This window comes from Tamandua tetradactyla, chromosome 7 (genome assembly GCF_023851605.1).
Source record: "Tamandua tetradactyla isolate mTamTet1 chromosome 7, mTamTet1.pri, whole genome shotgun sequence".
NCBI lineage: Eukaryota > Metazoa > Chordata > Mammalia > Pilosa > Myrmecophagidae > Tamandua > Tamandua tetradactyla.
Window position 1 is genome coordinate 98,514,182 of NC_135333.1, and position 20,508 is coordinate 98,534,689.

General features: G+C 37.9%; 1 long non-coding RNA gene and 1 pseudogene across 4 annotated transcripts in view; both read left to right on the plus strand.

The window, feature by feature from the left end:
* The window catches only part of LOC143691684 (uncharacterized), a 212,407-nt gene that overhangs the window by 75,301 nt on the left and 116,598 nt on the right, over positions 1 to 20,508 (plus strand). The window lies entirely within an intron of this gene.
* Positions 13,811 to 14,356, plus strand: LOC143689889 (small ribosomal subunit protein eS24 pseudogene; annotated as a pseudogene).

A 20,508-nucleotide genomic window follows, 5' to 3' on the forward strand; every position in this document is an offset into this window, starting at 1 on the left:
CAACTAAAAGAATAAAATACCTAGGAATAAATTTAACTAAAGAGACAAAAAACCTATATAAAGAAAACTACAAAAAACTGCTAAAAGAAATCACAGAAGACCTAAATAGATGGAAGGGCATACCGTGTTCATGGATTGGAAGACTAAATATAGTTAAGATGTCAATCCTACCTAAATTGATTTACAGATTCAATGCAATACCAATCAAAATCCCAACAACTTATTTTTCAGAAATAGAAAAACCAATAAGCAAATTTATCTGGAAGGGCAGGGTGCCCCGAATTGCTAAAAACATCTTGAGGAAAAAAAACGAAGCTGGAGGTCTCGCGCTGCCTGACTTTAAGGCATATTATGAAGCCACAGTGGTCAAAACAGCATGGTATTGGCATAAAGATAGATATATCGACCAATGGAATCAAATAGAGTGCTCAGATATAGACCCTCTCATCTATGAACATTTGATCTTTGATAAGGCAGTCAAGCCAACTCACCTGGGACAGAGCAGTCTCTTCAATAAATGGTGCCTAGAGAACTGGATATCCATATGCAAAAGAATGAAAGAAGACCCATCTCTCACACCCTATACAAAAGTTAACTCAAAATGGATCAAAGATCTAAACATTAGGTCTAAGACCATAAAACAGTTAGAGGAAAATGTTGGGAGATATCTTATGGATCTTACAACTGGAGGCGGTTTTATGGACCTTAAACCTAAAGCAAGAGCACTGAAAAAGGAAATAAATAAATGGGAACTCCTCAAAATTAAACACTTTTGTGCATCAAAGAACTTCATCAAGAAAGTAGAAAGACAGCCTTCACCATGGGAGACAATATTTGGAAATGATATATCAGATAAAGGTCTAGTATCCAGAATTTATAAAGAGATTGTTCATCTCAACAACAAAAAGACAGCCAACCCAATTACAAAATGGGAAAAAGACTTGAACAGACACCTCTCAGAAGAGGAAATACGGATGGCCAAGAGGCACATGAAGAGATGCTCAATGTCCCTGGCCATTAGAGAAATGCAAATCAAAACCACAATGAGATATCATCTCACACCCACCAGAATGGCCATTATCAACAAAACAGAAAATGACAAGTGCTGGAGAGGATGCGGAGAAAGAGGCACACTTATCCACTGTTGGTGGGAATGTCAAAGGGTGCAACCACTGTGGAAGGCAGTTTGGCAGTTCCTCAAAAAGCTGAATATAGAATTGCCATACGACCCAGCAATACCATTGCTAGGTATCTACTCAAAGGACTTAAGGGCAAAGACACAAACGGACATTTGCACACCAATGTTTATAGCAGCATTATTTACAATTGCAAAGAGATGGAAACAGCCAAAATCTCCATCAACAGAAGAGTGGCTAAACAAACTGTGGTATATACATACGATGGAATATTATGCAGCTTTAAGACAAGATAAACTTATGAACCATGTAATAACATGGATGGACCTAGAGAATATTATGCTGAGTGAATCCAGCCAAAAACTAAAGGACAATTACTGTATGGTCCCACTGATGTGAACGGACATTCGAGAATAAACTTGAAATATGTCATTGGTAACAGAGTTCAGCAGGAGTTAGAAACAGGGTAAGACAATGGGTAATTGAAGCTGAAGGGATACAGACTGTGCAACAGGACTAGATACAAAAACTCAAAAATGGACAGCACAATAATACCTAATTGTAAAGTAATCATGTTAAAACACTGAATGAAGCTGCATCTGAGCTATAGGTTTTTGTTTTGTTTTGTTTTGTTTTGTTTTGATTTTACTATTATTACTTTTATTTTTTTCTCTATATTAACATTCTATATCTTTTTCGGTTATGTTGCTAGTTCTTCTAAACCAATGCAAATGTACTAAGAAATGATGATCATGCATCTATGTGATGATGTTAAGAATTAATGATTGCATGTGTAGAATGGTATGATCTCTAAATGTTGGGTTAATTTCTTTTTTCCGTTAATTAAAAAAAAAAAAAAAAAGAGAAGGGATAATTGGAGATGAAGGGATACAGACTGTACAACGGGACTGGATATAAAAACTCAGAAATGGACAGCACAATACTACCCAATTGTAATGCAATTATGTTAAAACACTGAATGAAGCTGCATGTGAGGTATGGGTTTTTTGTTTTTGTTTTTTTTGGTTTTTTTTTCTTTCTATTATTGTTTTAATTCTTATTCTGTTGTCTTTTTATTTCTTTTTCTAAATCGATGCAAATGTACTAAGAAATGATGAATATGCAACTATGCGATGTTATTAAGAATTACTGATTGTACATGTAGATTGGAATGATTTCTAATTGTTTTGTTAATTCTTTTTTTAATTAATAAAAAAAAAATTAGGCCTAAAAGTCAAAAAAAAATAATAAATAAATGAATAATGGGGGACCAAATGTTAAAATAAATTTAGTAGAGTGAAATGCTAGTGATCTGTGAGGGGGAGGGTTGTGGGTATGGTATATACAGATTTTTTTCTTTTTATTTCTTTTTCTGGATTGATGCAAATGTTCTGAGAGGTGATCATGGTGATAAATACACAACTATGTGATGATATTGTGAATTATTGTTTATATACCAAGATCATATGGTAAGAATGTTCATGTTTGTATGTTGTTAGTTTTTAAAAAAATTTTAAAATTAAAAAATATATGTTTGGTATAAATTGTGTACCTTTATAGAAATAGGCATGCAATTGCAGATTTATATTTTACATGATTACATTGCATCAGTGAAAGTAACTTCAGGAAGCATCTTTTTTCTATTAGAGGATTTGTAGATACACAGGAAAATGACACAGAGAGTGCAGTTCCTGTTACCCCTCTGCACACACTCACAGTTTTATCTGTTATTAACAGTTTGATTAGTGTGGCATCTTTGTTATAATTGGTAAGACAATATTATTGTAATTGTCCTATTAACTGGAGTCCATGGTTTACATTCGCGTTCACTGTTTGTGTTGTGCACCTTGAGTGTTTGTTAAAGTGTTTGTTCTGGTGACACGTAGAGCCTGAAGCATTCAGGTATGCGGTTCCCGTGCTGCACTGCCGCCGCCGCTACCCAGGCCTTTCCGTTGCCCCATGCCCAAGCCCCGCTACGCCAGGCACTGCACCCCCACCTCCCCGGCCCTGGAAACTGCATTCTGTTTTCTGACTATGAATTTTCATATTCTACTTATTTCGTATAAGTAACATGATACAGTATTTGTCCTTTTGAAGTGGGCTTACTTCACTCATCATGATGTCCTAGGAAAATGTATCTTGACTGTACCAATTTAAGATTTAATTTACATTTTAATTTTTAAAATAATACATATCAGGAGTTTTTTTCAGAGTGTATTTCCAGTGCTCAAATTCTGATTTATTTTTACTGCTCTGTAAACCATAAATATCTTTTACTTTAAATAATTAAATAAATATCATTCTTTTAATAAAAAAAAGAGGAAACAGCTTCCCAGCCTACAGTCTCCCCAGAGGAGTCTGCCATCCAACCTCCACCCAATGATATTAACTGTTCAGTGTCTGCTAACCCTGTAACCGCCTCCCCTGGGGAAACAGCCTTCACTCATATGTCTGGAACAACTAATCTTGTTTAATCAGATGAAATTGCAATGGAATTCCTTGAGGCAATTGGTTTGAAAGACACTTCTATTTCTTTCCATGACCAATCCCCACCAGAGTAGTAGACCTATTATCAGACTAAAGTCCAACAGGCCCTAAAAGGTGAGGTGCAAAGTGTACCCATGAGGAGGTATGCTATGCTCCAAAAGAACTGCATGAATTTTCTAATCTATATAGACATAAATCAGGGGACTATGTGTGGGAATGGATATTAAGTGTGTGGGATAATGGTGGAAGGAATATAAAGTTGGATCAAGCTGAATTTATTGATTTGGGTCCACCAAGCAGAGATCTTGCCTTCAGTGTTGTAACTTGAAGGGTTAGAAAGGGCATTAACTGTTTGGATGGTTGGCTGAAACATGGATCAAAAAGTGGTTGACATTACCTGAGGTCAAAATGCCACAACTGCCCTGCTATAATGTAGATTAGGGGATCCAGAAGCTTAGAGATATTGGAATGTTGGAGTTAATTTGTCATGGAAGACCTGCTCATACACCCCAGGAATGTCCAGAGGATACATCTTTCACCAGAGCCTTGAGAAATAAATTTATGAGACTAGTTCCATCATCCTTGAAGAACTCTGCAGTCACCCTACTCTGTTGGTCAGATATTACTGTGGGAACTGCTGTCACTGAGCTGGAATGTTTAAACACAATGAGGATGATCGGATCCTGAGTTGATAGAAGCCATGTGGTGACAGTTCATCACCATAGACAAAGTGGGTGAGGCCACCATAATGGACAGCAGACTCAAAGAAGCAGCCAAAATAACCTGACTTGCAGAGACTTGTGGCATTGGCTAGTAGATCATGGGGTGGTACCTAGAAGTAAAAGATGGGCAGTCTACTAAATTCTTGTTTGAGTTATATAAGCCAAATTCCAGGTGAAGTGAACAGAGGACTAGCTTGAATTACAAAAACGGAACCATGCCCCCTTAATCAATTCCCAAACTGGAACAGTTTGCAGACCCAGAGCACCTTGAATGAGGAGAGGGCTGGTTCCTTTCCTTTGGAAAGGACCCTTTGCACTGCCCAAAATTTACACCATTAACCTTTCCCAGCCTTCCCCAACAAGACCTATGGCCTTTTATCGGGGTGACTGTGCACTGGGGAAAAGGAAATGATCAGATATTTCAGGGAATATTGGACACTGGCACAGACGTGACACTAACTCCAGGAGACCCAAAATGTCACTCTGGTCCACTAGAGTAGGGGCTTATGGAGGTCAGGCGATCAATAGAATTTTAGCTTAGGTCCATTTCACAGTGGGTCTAGTGGGTCATTTCCCCAGTTCCAGAATGCATAGTTGGAATCAACATGCTCAGCAACTAGCAGAATCCCTACATTGGTTCTCTGACCCATGGAGTAATGACTCTTATGGTAGGAAAGGTTAAGTGGAAGTCACTAAAACTGCCACTACATAGCAAAATAGTGAGTCGAAGCAATACTGGATTTCTGGATGTACAGCAGAGATTAGTGCCGTTCTTAAGGACAGAAGGATGCAGGGGTGTTGATTCCCAACATTTTCCCCTTCAACTCTATTTGGCCTGGGCAGAAAACAGATGGGTCTTGGAGGATGACAGTAAATTATCATAAACTTAACCAGATGGTGACTCCAATTGCAGCTTCTGTCCCAGACGTGGTATCATTGCTTGAGCAAATCATCACATCCCCTGGTACCTGGTATGTAGCTATTGATCTGGAAAATGCTTTTTACTCAATAGCTGTCAGTAAGGACCACTAGAAAAAGTGTGCATTCAGCTGGCAAAGCCAGCAGTATACCTTCAATGTCTTGCTTCAGGGGTATAGCAATTCTCCAACCTGATGTCACAATCTTGTCCGCAGGGACCCTGATCCTTTCTTCTTCCCATAAGACATCACACTGGTCCGTTATATTGATGATATCATGCTGATTGGACCTAATGAGCAAGAAGTAGTAACTACTCTAGACTTATTGGTAAGGCCTTTGTATGTCAGGGGATGGGAGATAAATTGAACAAAAATACAGGGGCCTTCTGCCTCAGTAAAATTTCTAGGTGTCCAGTGATGTAGGGCATGTCAAGATATCCCTTCTAAGGTTAGGGAAAAGTTGTTGCATGTGGCCCCTCCTATGACCAAAAAAGAGGCACAATGCCTAGTTGGCCCCTTTGGATTTTGGAGACAACATATTCCTTATTTGGGTGTACTACTCCAGCTCATTTACCAAGTGATCAGAAAAACTGCTAGTTTTGAGTGGGAACCAGAACAAGAGGTGGCTCTGCAACTTTTCCAGGCTGTTGTACAAGCTGCTCTGCCACTTGGCCCATGTGATCCAGGAGATCCAATGGTGCTAGAAGTGTCAGTACCAAACAGGGATGCTGTTTAGAGCCTTTGGCAGGCTCCTACAGGAGAATCATAATGCAGACCCTTAGGATTTTGGAGCAAAGCCTTACATCCACCACAGATAATGACTCTCCTTTTGAGAAACTGCTTTTATCCTACTACTGGGCCTTAGTAGAGACTGAACACTTAACTATGGGCCACTAAGTTACCATGAAACCTGAATTGCCTATTATGAACTGGGTGTTGTCTGACCTGCCAAGCCATGAAGTTGGGCGTGAACAACAGCACTCCATCACAAAATGGAAATGGTATATAAGAGATAGGGCTTGAGCAGGTCCTGAAGGCACAAATAAGTTACATTAGAAAGTGGCCCAAATGCCCATGGCCCCCACTCCTGCCACATTTACTTTCTCTTTCCCAGACCAGAGCTCTGGTCTCTTGGGGAGTTCCTTATGGTCAATTGACTGAGGAAGAGAAAACTCAGGCATGGCTTACAGATGATTCTGCATGATATGCAAGGTCCACCCAGAAGTAGACAGCTGCAGCACTACAACCCCATTGTGGGATGTCCTTAAAGGACAGTGGCGAGGGGAAATCCTCCCAGTGGGTGGAACTTCGAGCAGTGCAACTAGTTGTTCATTTTGCTTGGAAGGAGAACTGGCCAGAGGTGTGTTTGTAGACTGACTTATGGGCTGTTGCCAATGGTTTGGCTGGATGGTGTGGGACTTGGAAGGAGCACGATTGGAAAATTGGTGACAAAGAGTCTGGGGAAGAAGTACATGGACAGACCTTTCTGAGTAAGCATGAAGATATTTGTGTTCCATGGGAATGCACACCAGAGGGTGACTTCAGCAGAGGAAGGTTTTAATAATCAAGTGGGTAAGATAACCTGTCCTATGGATACAAGTCATCCTCTTTCCTTAGCCAATAGGCTCATGAACAAAGCGGGCATGGTGGTAGTGATGGAGGTTTTGCATGAGTTCAGCAAGATGGACTTCTACTTACCAAGGCTGACGTGGCTATGGTCAATTGCTGAGTGCCCAATCTGTCAGCGGCAGAGACCCACATTTAGGCCTTAACATTGTACCATTCCCCAAGGTGATCAGCTTGCAACCTGGTGGTAGGTTGATTACATTAGGCTACTTCCATCATGGAAGGGGCAGTGATTTGTTCTAACTGGAATAGATACATACTCCAGATATGGGTTTGCCTTCCCTGCACACAATGCTTCCACAAAAACTACCATCCACGGACTCATGGCGTGCATTATCCACCATCATGTTATTTCACACAGCATTGCTTCTGATTAAGAAAGCCACTTCACAGCAAATGAAGTGTGGGAATGAGCACATGCTCATGGAATTCTTTGGTCTTATCATGTTGCCAATCATTCAGAAACAGCTGGATTGATAGAATGGTGGGATGGCCTATTGAAGACCCAATTATGCTGCCAATTAGGTGGCAATACCTTGCAGGGCTGGGGAAATCTTCTCTAGGAGGCTGTACATGCTATGAATCAGCATCCATTCTATGGTGTTTTTTCCTCCCATAGCCAGGATTCATGGGTCCAGGAACCAAGGAGTAGAAATGAGAGTGGAATCACTATCACCCATAGTGATCAACTAGGAAAATTTTGGCTTCCTGTTCCTGAAATCTTAAGCTCTGCTGATCTGTAGGTTTTAGTTCCAAAAGGAGGAGTACTCCTACCAGGAGACAAAACAATGGTTCTGTTGAAATGGAAGCTAAGACAGCCACTGGCCACTTTGGGTTTCTCATGTCACTGAATCAACAGGCATAGCAGGGAATTAATGTTCTGTCTGGGGTGACTGATCCTGACTATCAAGGGGAAACAGAGCTACAACTACACAATGGAGGTAAAGAAGAGTTTTCCTGGAATACAGGAAATCCTCTAGGACATCTCTTAGTACTATCATGTCCTGTGATTAAAGTCAATGGAAAACTGCAACAACCCAATCCAGACAGGACTACTAATGGCCCAGAAACTTCAGGAATAAGGGTTTGGGTCACCCCATCTGGCAATGAACCACCGCCAGTGAAAGTGCTTGCTGAAGATAAAGGGAACATGGGAATGGGTAGTTGAAGGTAGTGATAAATATGAATTACAATCACGTGACCCATTACAGAAATGAGGACTATAATTGTATGAGAATTTCCTCCCTGTTTTGTTATGGGTATGTTTGCATTTGAATATAAGCAAATATCGCGTTTTCCTCTTGTCATATGACATAAATTCTGTTGTTCATGCTATAGTTTTTAAGTCATAGTATATGAAGTTTAAGAGTGAATGTTACCTAAGGACTTGCAACCTACTGTGGAGAGACGTAGTGCATTTCCAATTGTACACAGGACAGTTGAGTATTGTTAGGCAAAACATATGTCTGCTATGCTGTTCTATTGGGAAATTAAGCATGTGTCAAGGTGATATGTATTGCTGCCAAGTTGACAAGAAGTGGACTGTGATGGTTAGGTTCTGGCATCAACTTGGTCAAATGATTATGCCCAGTTGTCTGGTCAGGCAAGCACTGGCCTGACCATTGCTGCAAGGATATTTCATGGCTGGTTAATAAACCAAAAGGCTGATGTATTAAACCATCAGTCAGTTGATTGCATCTGCGGTTGATTATTTCTACATGAGCTAAGGCACATCTCCCACAACGAGATAATCCAATCAGGTGATAGCTTTTAAGAAAGAAGAGACACTCTTTCATTGTTTCTTCAGCCAGCAAGCCACTCCTGTGGCATTCATCCAGACCCTTCATTGGAGCTGCCAGCTTCACAGCCTGTCCTACAGATTTTGGACTCTTTCATTCCTACAATTGCATGAGACATCTTTATAAATCTCATATTTACAATCTCTTCTGTTGGTTCTGTTTCTCTAGAGAACCCTCACTAAAACAACACCTAAGATAGACGAGTAGAACACATGAAATAAAAATGAATAATAGGGGGAACAAATGTTAAAATGAATTTAGTTAGAAATGCTAGTGATAAATGAAAGTGAGGGGTAAGGGGTATGGTATGTATAATCTTTTTTTTTCTCTGTTGTCATTTTATTTCTTTTTCTGTTGTCTTTTTATTTCTTTTTTCTGAACTGATGCAAATGTTCTAAGAAATGATGAATATGCAACTATGTGATGATATTGAGAATTACTGATTATATATGTAGAATGCAATGATATGTTGTTTTTGTTCATTTGTTCTAAATTTTTTTAATTAATAAATAAATAAATTTAAAAATTTAAAAATTTAAAAACAACAACACCTAACATACAAATCTTCATTTTTAAATATCATTTTCCACTAAAAGGAATCTGGACTCTTTGTAGAAAAACTAATTTCCTGGTCTAGGACAAAGAATGTATGAAATGATCTTGGAAAATCTTGATAGTTTTTAATTTAATTTTATTTTTTTAAATACCAAAAAACATATAACAAATGCAAACATTCCTCTTTTGATCATTCTGTTCTACATGTATATCAGTAATTCACAATATCATTACATAGTTGCATGTTCATCATCATGATCATTTCTTGGAACATTTACATCTATTCAGGAAAAGAAATAAAAAGACAACAGAAAAAAAAATTTATACATACCATACCTCTTACCCCTCCCTTTCATTAATCACTAGCATTTCAAACTAAATTTATTTTAACATTTGTTTCCCCTATTATTTATTTTTATTCCATATGTTCTACTCATCTGTTGACAAAGTAGATAAAAGGAGCATCAGACACAAGGTTTTCACAATCACACAGTCACATTGTGAAAGCTATATCATTATTCAGTCATCATCAAGAAACATGGCTACTGGAACACAGCTCTACACTTTCAGGCAGTTCCCTCCAGCCTCTCCACTACATCTTGACTAACAAGGTGATATCTATTTAATGTGTAAGAATAACAGATAACCTCTCGACTCTGTTTGGAATCTCTCAGCGATTGACACTTTGTCCCACTTCACTCTTCCCCCTTTTGGTTGAGAAGGTTTTCTCAATCCCTTGATGCTGAGTCTCAGCTCATTCTAGGGTTTTTCTCAATCCCTTGATACTGAGTCTAGCTTATTCTAGGATTCCTGCCCCACATTGCAAGGAAGATCCACACCCCTGGGAGTCATGTCCCACACAGACAGGGGGAGGGTGGTGAGATTGCTTGTTGTATTGGCTGGAGAGAGAGAGGCCACATCTGAGCAACAAAAGAGGCTCTCTTGGGGGTGACTCTTAAGCCTAATTTTGAGTAAGCCTGACCTATCCTCTGTGGGGTTAAGTTTCATATGAACAAACCCCAAGACTGGGGGCTCAGCCCACAGCCTTGGTTGCCCACACTGCTTGTGAGAATATCAAGAATTCAACTTGGGGAAGTTGAACTCTCCCCCGTTCTCACCATTCCCTGAAGGGGACTTTGCAAATACTTTTCCACTCACTGATCAAATCACTCTGGGATTCACCGGGGCTTCACTCTGGACAAACCAACAAAATCTCATGTCGTACCCAAGGTTCCATGTACTTGTGGTGTTCAATTAAGCTGTCTACATAAGTTATATTAGGAAATGCACTAGTCAAAATATAAATTTTGTACCAAATAAACATTTTTTGCTTTAGTTTCAGACATAAGTTGAAATTTTAAAATATTAATTACCATCTATTTCAGCACCCTGCAGTAATGACATAGCTTTGTTCTTCCTCATGCAAAAACAATTTTAAAATTTGTGCATTTACTCACTATTGTTATATACTCTAGGCATTCCTAAATTATACCATCTCAATCTTTATTGTCTATCTTTCTTTCTGATTTCATTTATGCCCCCAGCTGTCCTCCCTCTATCATTCTCACATTCAGTTTCATTCAGTGTTTTAACACAATTGTATTACAGTTAGGTAATATTGTGCTGTCCATTTCTGAGTTTTTACATCCAGTCCTGTTGCACAATCTGTATCCCTTCAGCTGATTTTGGAAAATCTTATCACACTGGAAAGTAAGGAAGTACTAAGAGAATGATGGTGAAGTATTGAAAGGGCCAGGTACTCAGCTTGAATGGTTCCTCCATGAAAATATGGGAAAATTTAGCATCAAGTAAATTAGGATAGTAAGAACTGTAACCCACTGAATGGGCTACAGATATATTTTCTCTGATACTCACTATCAAGTTCTGTGATTTTTATCTTAATAAGTTAACCTAGTACTGTTTTATGGATACTGGCAGAAGATATAAAACTCCTAGATCAGAGACAAAAGACTTCATTATGGCAAAGAAAGGAGCATGAGCATCATGTTACATAGGTTCACTGTGTCTCCCGAGCCCCACAGGGGTGTGGGGACACAGGTGGACTCCATGAATCCTGCACATGTACTGGGTTATATTACAGAAGAGAATACTGAGTGTGACAAATCCACCACTTTTATAGTGAATAATGAGCATGTCTGCTTCTTTACTGGGGAGAATGACCTCATCCCTCAAGGTTGTCCTTTGCAAACCCAACCCTGGGAAATGACCTGAGTAAACAGCATTCAGAGTCTTGAATTCTTAGTATACCCAGCAAGAGTATTCAGAGACACTCAGAGCCCATGGAGAATTGCCTCTCCCAATACTAACAATATTGACTTACATATAAGAATGATGAAGCCCATGAAGTTTTCAGAAATCACCTTAAGAATATATAGCTCAGAATGGGCACTCAGGTATCTCTGACTCAAAATCCATGTGCCTTCTTTCTACAAAATAAATGCCACATCAGAAAATTCCCTGTGTTCTTTACTAATTCCAACAAAACTAAGGCAGATGAAACTCCTAATCTACAAGAGGAAGGACAGTTTTACTATTTAGGGTAGTGAACATAGCAATGTCAATCATTCTGACTCTCCTAACTCTGGTATTTTAGGAACATAGGCTTCTTTTGCAATCTTTCCTTCCATTTAAAGCAAAGCTCAAAATAATTTAAAGAGCATGATTTTACTGAAACCCTGAGACTTCTGAAATCTAAACAGAACTCATAACATATAAAAACAAACACAAAATTTAAATCTTCAGACTGCATAGCTACAACCTGACATAAACTCTCGTTTTCATCTTTAATTTTATGAAAATATTGGTAATTTTTTAGACGGTATTCGATAATTAATATTCAAGCTGGAATGATCATGTCAATTCAATAACAAATAAGGGCTCTTTTTATTGTTCTTTATTTTCATGTATTACAAAATCCAAATATCTTGTGTCTCTCCGATGTCTCAATGTCAAAACATTGAATAAACTTTCCCTATAATTATTTCAAAATTTTTAAATTGTATTTAAGTAATAATAGAGAAAAGCCTATAAAATACTTCTGCCAAAACATCCTGCTCTTCTTCCTCACCCCTGTTCCTGTTCCTCTTCCTATTTATAAAAAGAGAAAGGAACCACAGAAACTATAAAAGAAATATACATTGAAGAAATACAAATTTTAGTTCAGAACATGGCAGGGAAAGCTTTTAATATAGAGATAGTTACCTTAAATTATTAAATTTATAATTAAAAATCTAGAAACATCTTTTGATTACACAGCCTATAAAACAATGGACTACTTATCCAGCTATGTAGTTTTAAATAACTTATACTCACTAGCAGCTTAGAAAAATATCCTAAAGGCAACAGTGGAGCATTCTTCAACATTCTTAACGAAGCTGCCTGAAAAAGAGGACATAATTTTGATCTGTTAGTGATTCAGAAGAAGTGGAATATGAATGTGAACAAGTTTTATGAATACCAATTTATTTCACTTCTGTTTTTCATTTTGGGTATGCACAGTAGTGATATACAATTTTTTTAAGTCCAAATAAGTCTAGAAACCTATATTTTTAATAAAGTACAAAATACAAATTCTGAGAAATAAAAAGCCATCATGATATAGTTTAATTGGCATTTTTTTTCTTTCTTAGTGGTAGACAAAACAATGGTGCATGCGACAATTCACAGGATTTTAATTTTGATGAAGCATGATCATAAGAGAACCTCCCTCCTAGAATTGGGGGAAGGATAAAATAGATGATGTGCAAACCCAAAAGCAGTGTCTGGTACAAGTAGTGTTTAGCCAATATTAGTTATTATTAGCAATTTAAAATTTTTCTATGGAAATTAATATGTTGACAGCTTTAAAAAGTTGTACTTCTTTGCAATCTTGTAATTTATTTTAAAATGCTGAGAACTTGTTCATTAATTTTACTATTGCAGTATTTTAAAAACACATCCACAAATTCTTTGATCCTTTTGCTTGCAAAAGGTGGAGAATAATTTACTTTCCCTGGAGCATTAACTATACGTGGTAGTGATTGGCTTCTATGAATAGAGTATGGGAGAAGTGACAGCCTGTGAGTTCCAAGACTAAGACATAAAACGTCCTCCTTTTTCTCTCTCTCCCATTGCTTGGTCTGGGGCAGCCTGCTGCCATGCCATGCTCCAGTTCCCCTATAGAGAGATCCATGGGCAAGTAACTGAGGCACCTGCCCTGCCAGTAGCCATCAAGGCACTGAGGCGTCTTGCCAGTAGCCATGGAGCAAGCCATCTTCAAAACAGATATTTCAGTTCCCGTCAAGCTCAGATGACTGCAGGCAGCCCCAGTCCCTATCTGGACTCTCAACCTCTTGAGAGACTCTGAGTCAGAACCACTGGGAGGTAAGCCTAGCCCAGATTCTTGATTCTCAGAGCTGCTTGGAATAGTAAATGTTTGTTTTTTTTAGACAGCTGATTTTGGAGGTTATTTGTTTCATAGCAACATAAAACTACTACAGTTGTTTTATTCTCTTCACATCAAAACAGGGAAAGAAAAGTTGACATTTATGTTTCAAACAGACTGGTGAAATTGTATAGAAATACATTGTGCTCTTTTTCTCCCTGGCTGCCTGAGGATCACCCACCATCATGAATGACACGGTAACTATCCGGACCAGGAAGTTCATGACCAACCGACTACTTCAGAGGAAACAAATGGTCATTGATGTCCTTCATCCTGGAAAGGCAATGGTACCTAAGACAGAAATTCGGGAAAAACTAGCCAAAATGTACAAGACTACACCAGATGTCATCTTTGTATTTGTATTCAGAACCCATTTTGGTGGTGGCAAGACGACTGGCTTTGGCATGATTTATGATTCCTTGGATTATGCAAAGAAAAATGAACCCAAACACAGACTTGCAAGACATGGCCTATATGAGAAGAAAAAGACCTCAAGAAAACAGCGAAAGGAACGCAAGAATAGAATGAAGAAGGTCAGGGGTACTGCAAAGGCCAATGTTGGAGCTGGCAAAAAGAAAGAGTAAAGATTCTTCAGTGACTTGATCCGTGATTGTGCAGATATTTCACCAGAGGATTAATAAAACTAAAAACTTTAAAAAAAAAAAAAAAAAAGAAATACATTGTACCCGAGGAAAAAAAAAGTGGGTGTTACTACTAAATCTTTCACCCAAGGAAATGTACATCACGAGAGTCTCATTTTCTGTTTTGAATGAAAGCCTATCTTCCTGATTCTTTCTTGCAAAAACATCATAAAATACCCTTTCTTTCTTGGAATATATTCTAGAAAACATTTACTGTAAGATCTGCATTTTACAAAGGAATAAATTCCATTCACCCTTTTCAAAATTTTAAACTGCTCTTGAAAGCACTCAGCTCTTTTATTGATTTCATAATCTTGCTGTAAATATCTCTCTTTGAAATGAATGCTGGCAGCAGAAAGTTATAGCTGACCCACTACTTTTCTTACCTCTTCAGCCAAGGCTAGAATCTGGCTCCCTTGACTGGTTGATTGCATCTGTATCTTCTCACACCCCAACATGTTTATTTACAACGATATAATAAAACTACCATTGTAAATTAAACATTTACAATGGTAATAATGCTGCTCATAAAACTACTTGCTGCCACAACTAAAATCTCTCATGACTCAATCTGGAAAAAGTTTGAAAACAAAATCCAATCAAGTATTGAACAGATATCATCTCATAGAACCATTGTAGGGTGTATTTGTCACTCACATTTGGACCATCTCCTCCTCTATGTCTGTCTGACTGTCACCTGACTGGGATTACTCCAGAGATCAAATCAAAAGCTACAGTTCTTGAAGCTGGTTAGCACTCAAGCGGCAACAAACACAGTATATTGCTGGCTTCCTGGAGTCTGAATGAGAGTTTGAGATCTCAATTATAAACTGAGGACAGAGAAAGTCTGTATCAAAATATTTAACAATTGGACTGTTAGAAATTAAAGAGATGGAGGAGCATCTAGATCACATTTTAGAAAACTGTGTCCCAAGGATATCAAGGGACTTGCCCAATGTCACAAGCTGCTTAGTGGTGATTTGCCTTAAAGAACATAACTCCCCTGATTGTTGATGCTGTGTGTTTTGTCACAAATGGTCATATCCCAAAGTTTTGGTAGACCCTATTTTATTGATTTTTTGTTTTTATTACACATATTTTTATTAAAAGAATAATACACCTGTGTTAACAATTAGAAAACAAATGGATGACCCCATTTATATAACGTTTTCAAATAAACCTAGAATATATTTTAAGGTTTTCAATGGAATTAAAGTATAATAATAAAGTTGAGAAAAATCCACAATGACCTCACAATGGTGTTAGCTCTGGGAATCAGGGTCAATAAGGGGTAAAAAACAGAGCTTCCATTATTTCATCAACATAGCATGTGTTAAGGATAAAACAGAGATCTGAGGCAAATATGACCAAATATTAACATTTGTTATATTTGAGAGGTTAGTTTGCTTTGTAATGCTCTCCACACTTCTATGTATGTTTTAAATATTTTTTAATAGAAACAAGAAAAAAAAGTTAAGTTAGACACCATAAAAGAAAGTGTCCTTCCCTATCCCAGGTCCTCACTGCCCCTTCTGAAAGGCAAAATCTAATTAAGAGTTTATTATATAATTTTCCAGAATATTTCGTGGCATATACAAATACACAAATGGATTTACAACATAAACATTTCTTCATTTTGCTTTTTTATTCAAACAACACATCTTGCAGATTTTTCCAATTTTGTACCTCCATCTCATTCTTCTAAATGGCTTCAGAATATTCCATGGAATTGAAAGATCTCAATTGTTCTGAGTAAGGCAAGAGGCTGTGTCATAAGACAGCTTTCCACTGAACTGAAGTGTGTGACAGACGAAAGAATGACGCAGACAAATCCAGCCTGGCAAATAAGATAGAGTATTTATTGGGGACTCATTTGGTGTCCTCATCCTCAGTGCTGGGAGGACAGGCAGCAATTCCTTTCTATGATGGTCCACACTGACCAGAGGACAAAGGGAGGTGGGGTTGAGGCACTGGTGCAGTGTGGTTGACTGCGTATACATTCAATGAAGGATTACAAACTGGCCTATCAAGCTTCTACAACATTTTGTTTTTCTCCTGGGCATAGCTTTGTATGATGGTGTTGTTTTTCTTACTGGCCATAGCTTCTGACAGCACTACTGTTTCTCTCAAGCTAAGGTTTACTGCCTCGCTGATAGGGGAACATCTGTTCTTTAGGGCCTGTGGGAAAGGGAAGAGTTGGGTGATACTGTCAAAGTTCATGTATGTTACGTCAGTTTCATCAGTTCAGTTTATCTGAAGCATTGCTACTCAAAGTGTGACCCATGGACTAACAACATCAGGGTCACCTGGGAATTTGTTGGAGATGCAGAATCTGCATTTTAATAAGCTCTCCAGATGATTCCTTTGAAAATTAAAGTTTGAGAAGGACTGATATAAATAACAATGGAACATGCCAGTGACCTTACTTGAAATAATCCAGAATATTTATATTGTATAAGTATTCATTTAAAACATGTACATTTATTTTTAAGTAAATGTTCCTCTAGGTAATATGACAAAAATACTCACCATATAAAAAAGTCAAAAGTAATGAACTTATTTCATGGGTAGATAATGAACACAAGAGAAGTGAGTAGAGAATGACTCCAAGATAATTACTAAAATTTCTTCACAGTCTTCTTTTACTGAGTCTATTTGTTAATTTGACAATTTTAGAAAAATAATGCAGTACAGTTTCGGGGGGGGGGTTGAATCCATACAAACAAACAAACAAAACTAGGCTTGGAAAGCATATCCAAAATAAATGAGTTCAACATGTGGGCAAAACCAAGGAAATGAAAACTTAGAAATTTTCCTTCTCCCCATTCTAGCTTCACAAGCCTAATTTTTCAGGAGATAAAATATTCCAAACAAATATGCTCATTTTAAAACTATTTTAATTGTAGATACCCAGAATCTAGGGCTTAGAGGGTAAAGCTGTCTTAAGACATAAGGAGTTAGAACCCAAAGGAAGCTATGCATAGGGGCCGCTGTCCAGCTCTGATCCAGAAGTGACTCATCCTTCATGCCCCTTAGTTGCTGATGTCTTGGGGTACTTCTCTGGTGCTCTGCTCTTCCCATTCTCGATATTTTCCCTAGGCTCTCACCTACCTCGACATTTTTGGCTACCTGAATCTCTCATCCCAGGCCCACTCTGGAATTCTAAACCTTTATTTCCACTTAACTACCAAAAAATGTACACCTGAATGAGACACTGATTGTTCCAGCACAGTGGTTCTCACATTTAGGGCTTATAGTCCTTGTTAAAACAGAGATTGCTAGGGCCAACCCCCAGAGTTTTGATTCAGGGGACCTAGTGTGGGATGTGAGAGCCTATGTTTCTAAAAAATAACAGGGGAGCTGATACTGCTGGTTTAGGGACCACACTTTGAGAATTACTGTTCTAGAACATACTTGAAACCAACTTATTTTCTTCCCCTCAATCATTCTAAACAACCCCATTTCTTATTCTGCTGGTCATCCAAAGTCATAGCATCACTATTAACCTAGCCCCTTCTCTTGCCTTCCTACCTCACAATAATGTAGAAGCAAACTTGATTCTTTTAGTTAAATAGGGTAAATGACTTACTACCCCAAATGCTCAAACTTTACTATGCCCTCACACTACAAAACTCACCAAATAAGTGAAAAGTTAGCATAAGAGATAAAGGAAATGGAAATGATGCTTCTTGATAAATGGTCACCACTCACCAAGTCTATTTAAAATGTTTCCGGAACCAAAATTAAAAAAAAACAAAAAACAAACAAACAAACAAAAAAAAACTTGTCACATAGGTAAACACTTTATCATATTTTTCAGTTCCCCAACTCTTTGAATTTATGATAGGAACTTTTAAAAATACATTTAAAAATTAACTTGTGGGCGGACAATGGTAGCAGACTGACAGTTCTCACCTGCCATGCCTGAGACCCAGGGCTCATTTCCCGGTGCCTGCCCCTGCAAAAAAAATTAATTTGAGACTTGAGAGCAAAAAGGAACACAATTTTTGAATTTGTTTATTGTTCCCCCATATTCTGTAATTTAGCATAATGAGAAATTTTAGCAGTCTGAGGATAATTCTAACACAAATTATATAAATCACATCCATGTATTTCTGACCATTTTCAGGTGTGGTACCAAGAAATGTGTAAAAGACAAGGACTCCTGCAATCGTCCAAAAAGTCATAGAAAGACATGGATATATAATGATGAGAGAAAAAAATCAAAGCATAAGTAGGAGTAATCAGTAACACTAGATCATTATATTTTAAATTCTCTATTATTAATTCACATGGAACTAGCTCATTTATTTACTTACACTAAATACCAATTGTAATATCTCTGGTGTCCAAGAATCTGTTGACATCTGGCCATTCTGTAACAGTGCTCTGTAACTGTGCAGGGTATTTCTCCCCAAAGGATTTCAATGGATCACTTATAAATATGACCTATAAAATTATATAAATCTTGTGTGTTTATGCGATGCCACATACTTAAGCATGCAGAACATTGTCAATCAGGTATAAGAAAAGCCACAAAAGAAAGAAATTACATGAGTCCTATATAGTTAATTCAGAAATTGAGATGTTGTGCTAACACAAATGGGTGACCATGGCAACCTTTGCTGGTTAGATGTGAAATATTAAAGTAAGAACAAACTGTTGCATTCCTGTGTATTTCCAAAGAGATATGTATTTTCAAGTGACTTCCATTTTCACTAGTCCTATATTATTTTTAAACAGAAGAAAATCATAACATTTCTTAATATGCTGCTACTTTCATTCAGAGGTTTTACTGAAAAGTCTCCTTTTCAAAATGAAATATGAGTTTTTAAATAATTTTACATGTCTGTGGTCTAATTAATAAAAAGTATAGTAAGAGAAAAAAGGCAAAATTAACATTCAAATTATGCCATCCAGTTTCTGTGGTTTCAGTTCCAAAACCTTATGAACACCAGCAGCATCTTTGCAGAGCACAAATCCAATTCTATGTGTTCTTTTAGGGATAGGATCTGTTTTAATTGTGTCATCTATAACCCCTCCAAATTGAGATAAACATTCAAATCTTTCTTACTTGTATTTTGGTTCAAGATTCCAGTAAACATTTTTTTTTTTTATGTCTTCCTGCTGTTTCTTGCTTGTCTTGATCTTGGATTCCTCAGTGAATTCCTCTATGTTGCTGTACTTGTTCATGTCCTCCACGGTGCTAGAATAGACAGCAGAGTGGTGCTAGTTCACAGGACAAGTTGGGGCAGCAGTGCTGGCAGAGCACTGAATGGAGCTGGATTTAAAATAGCATCAGATGAGAAAATTATACTTTGTTTGAGTGGTAATGTGGCAATCTCATGCCTCTTTCCCCATAACTGTTTGAAAGGAGGGCATGTGTACCTGTTTTGGCAGTAACCTAAAAGAGGAAGCCTGTTAAATGCTTCCAATAGTTTCCCTGATGAAGATATAAGTTTTGGAAGAAAAAGCCTTTTTGCCTTTGCTTTGTCATTCCCGACAGGGATACATTTTATTTGAGCCTTCAGTAGTAATTTTGGCATCATTGGAGAACAAGCCTCAGGAGAACAGCTGCTGTGGTAGGTTGAATTATGTACCGTAATTTAGACATGATCTTAATATTAATCCACATCCTTGTGGGTAAGAACCTATTGTAAATAGGACCTCTTGAAGATATTATTTTTAGTTAAGGTGTGGTCCAACTAAATGAGGTTGGGTCTTAATCCAAATTACTGGAGGCCATATAAAGAGGCCACAGGGAGAAGCTGGAAGCTGAAAGTCAAGGAACCCAGAAGAGAAAGGAGAGGACATTGCAATGAAGAGATACAAGCCAAGGGACCCCAAGGATGGCCAGCAGCCAGCACCAGAATGATACAGACTTTGGGGAGAAAGTGTCACCTTGATATTGCCTTTATTTTGGACTTCTCCTAGCCTTAAAACTCTTAGCCAGTAAATCCTCACTTTTTAAGTCAACCCATTGTGTGGTGTTTATCATAGCAGCCTGGTGCTCTAAGGCAACGGCCAAGAACATCCAACACAGCAGAGTAGAAAGAAACAGTCTCCTTGAGTCACTGAACCAACTCCAGAGTCAACAATCTCCAAATTTCATGAAAAGTAAACAATATGTGCTTATAAATTCAGCCATCTTTGGTCAATTTTCCCTTTCTTGATGCCCAAA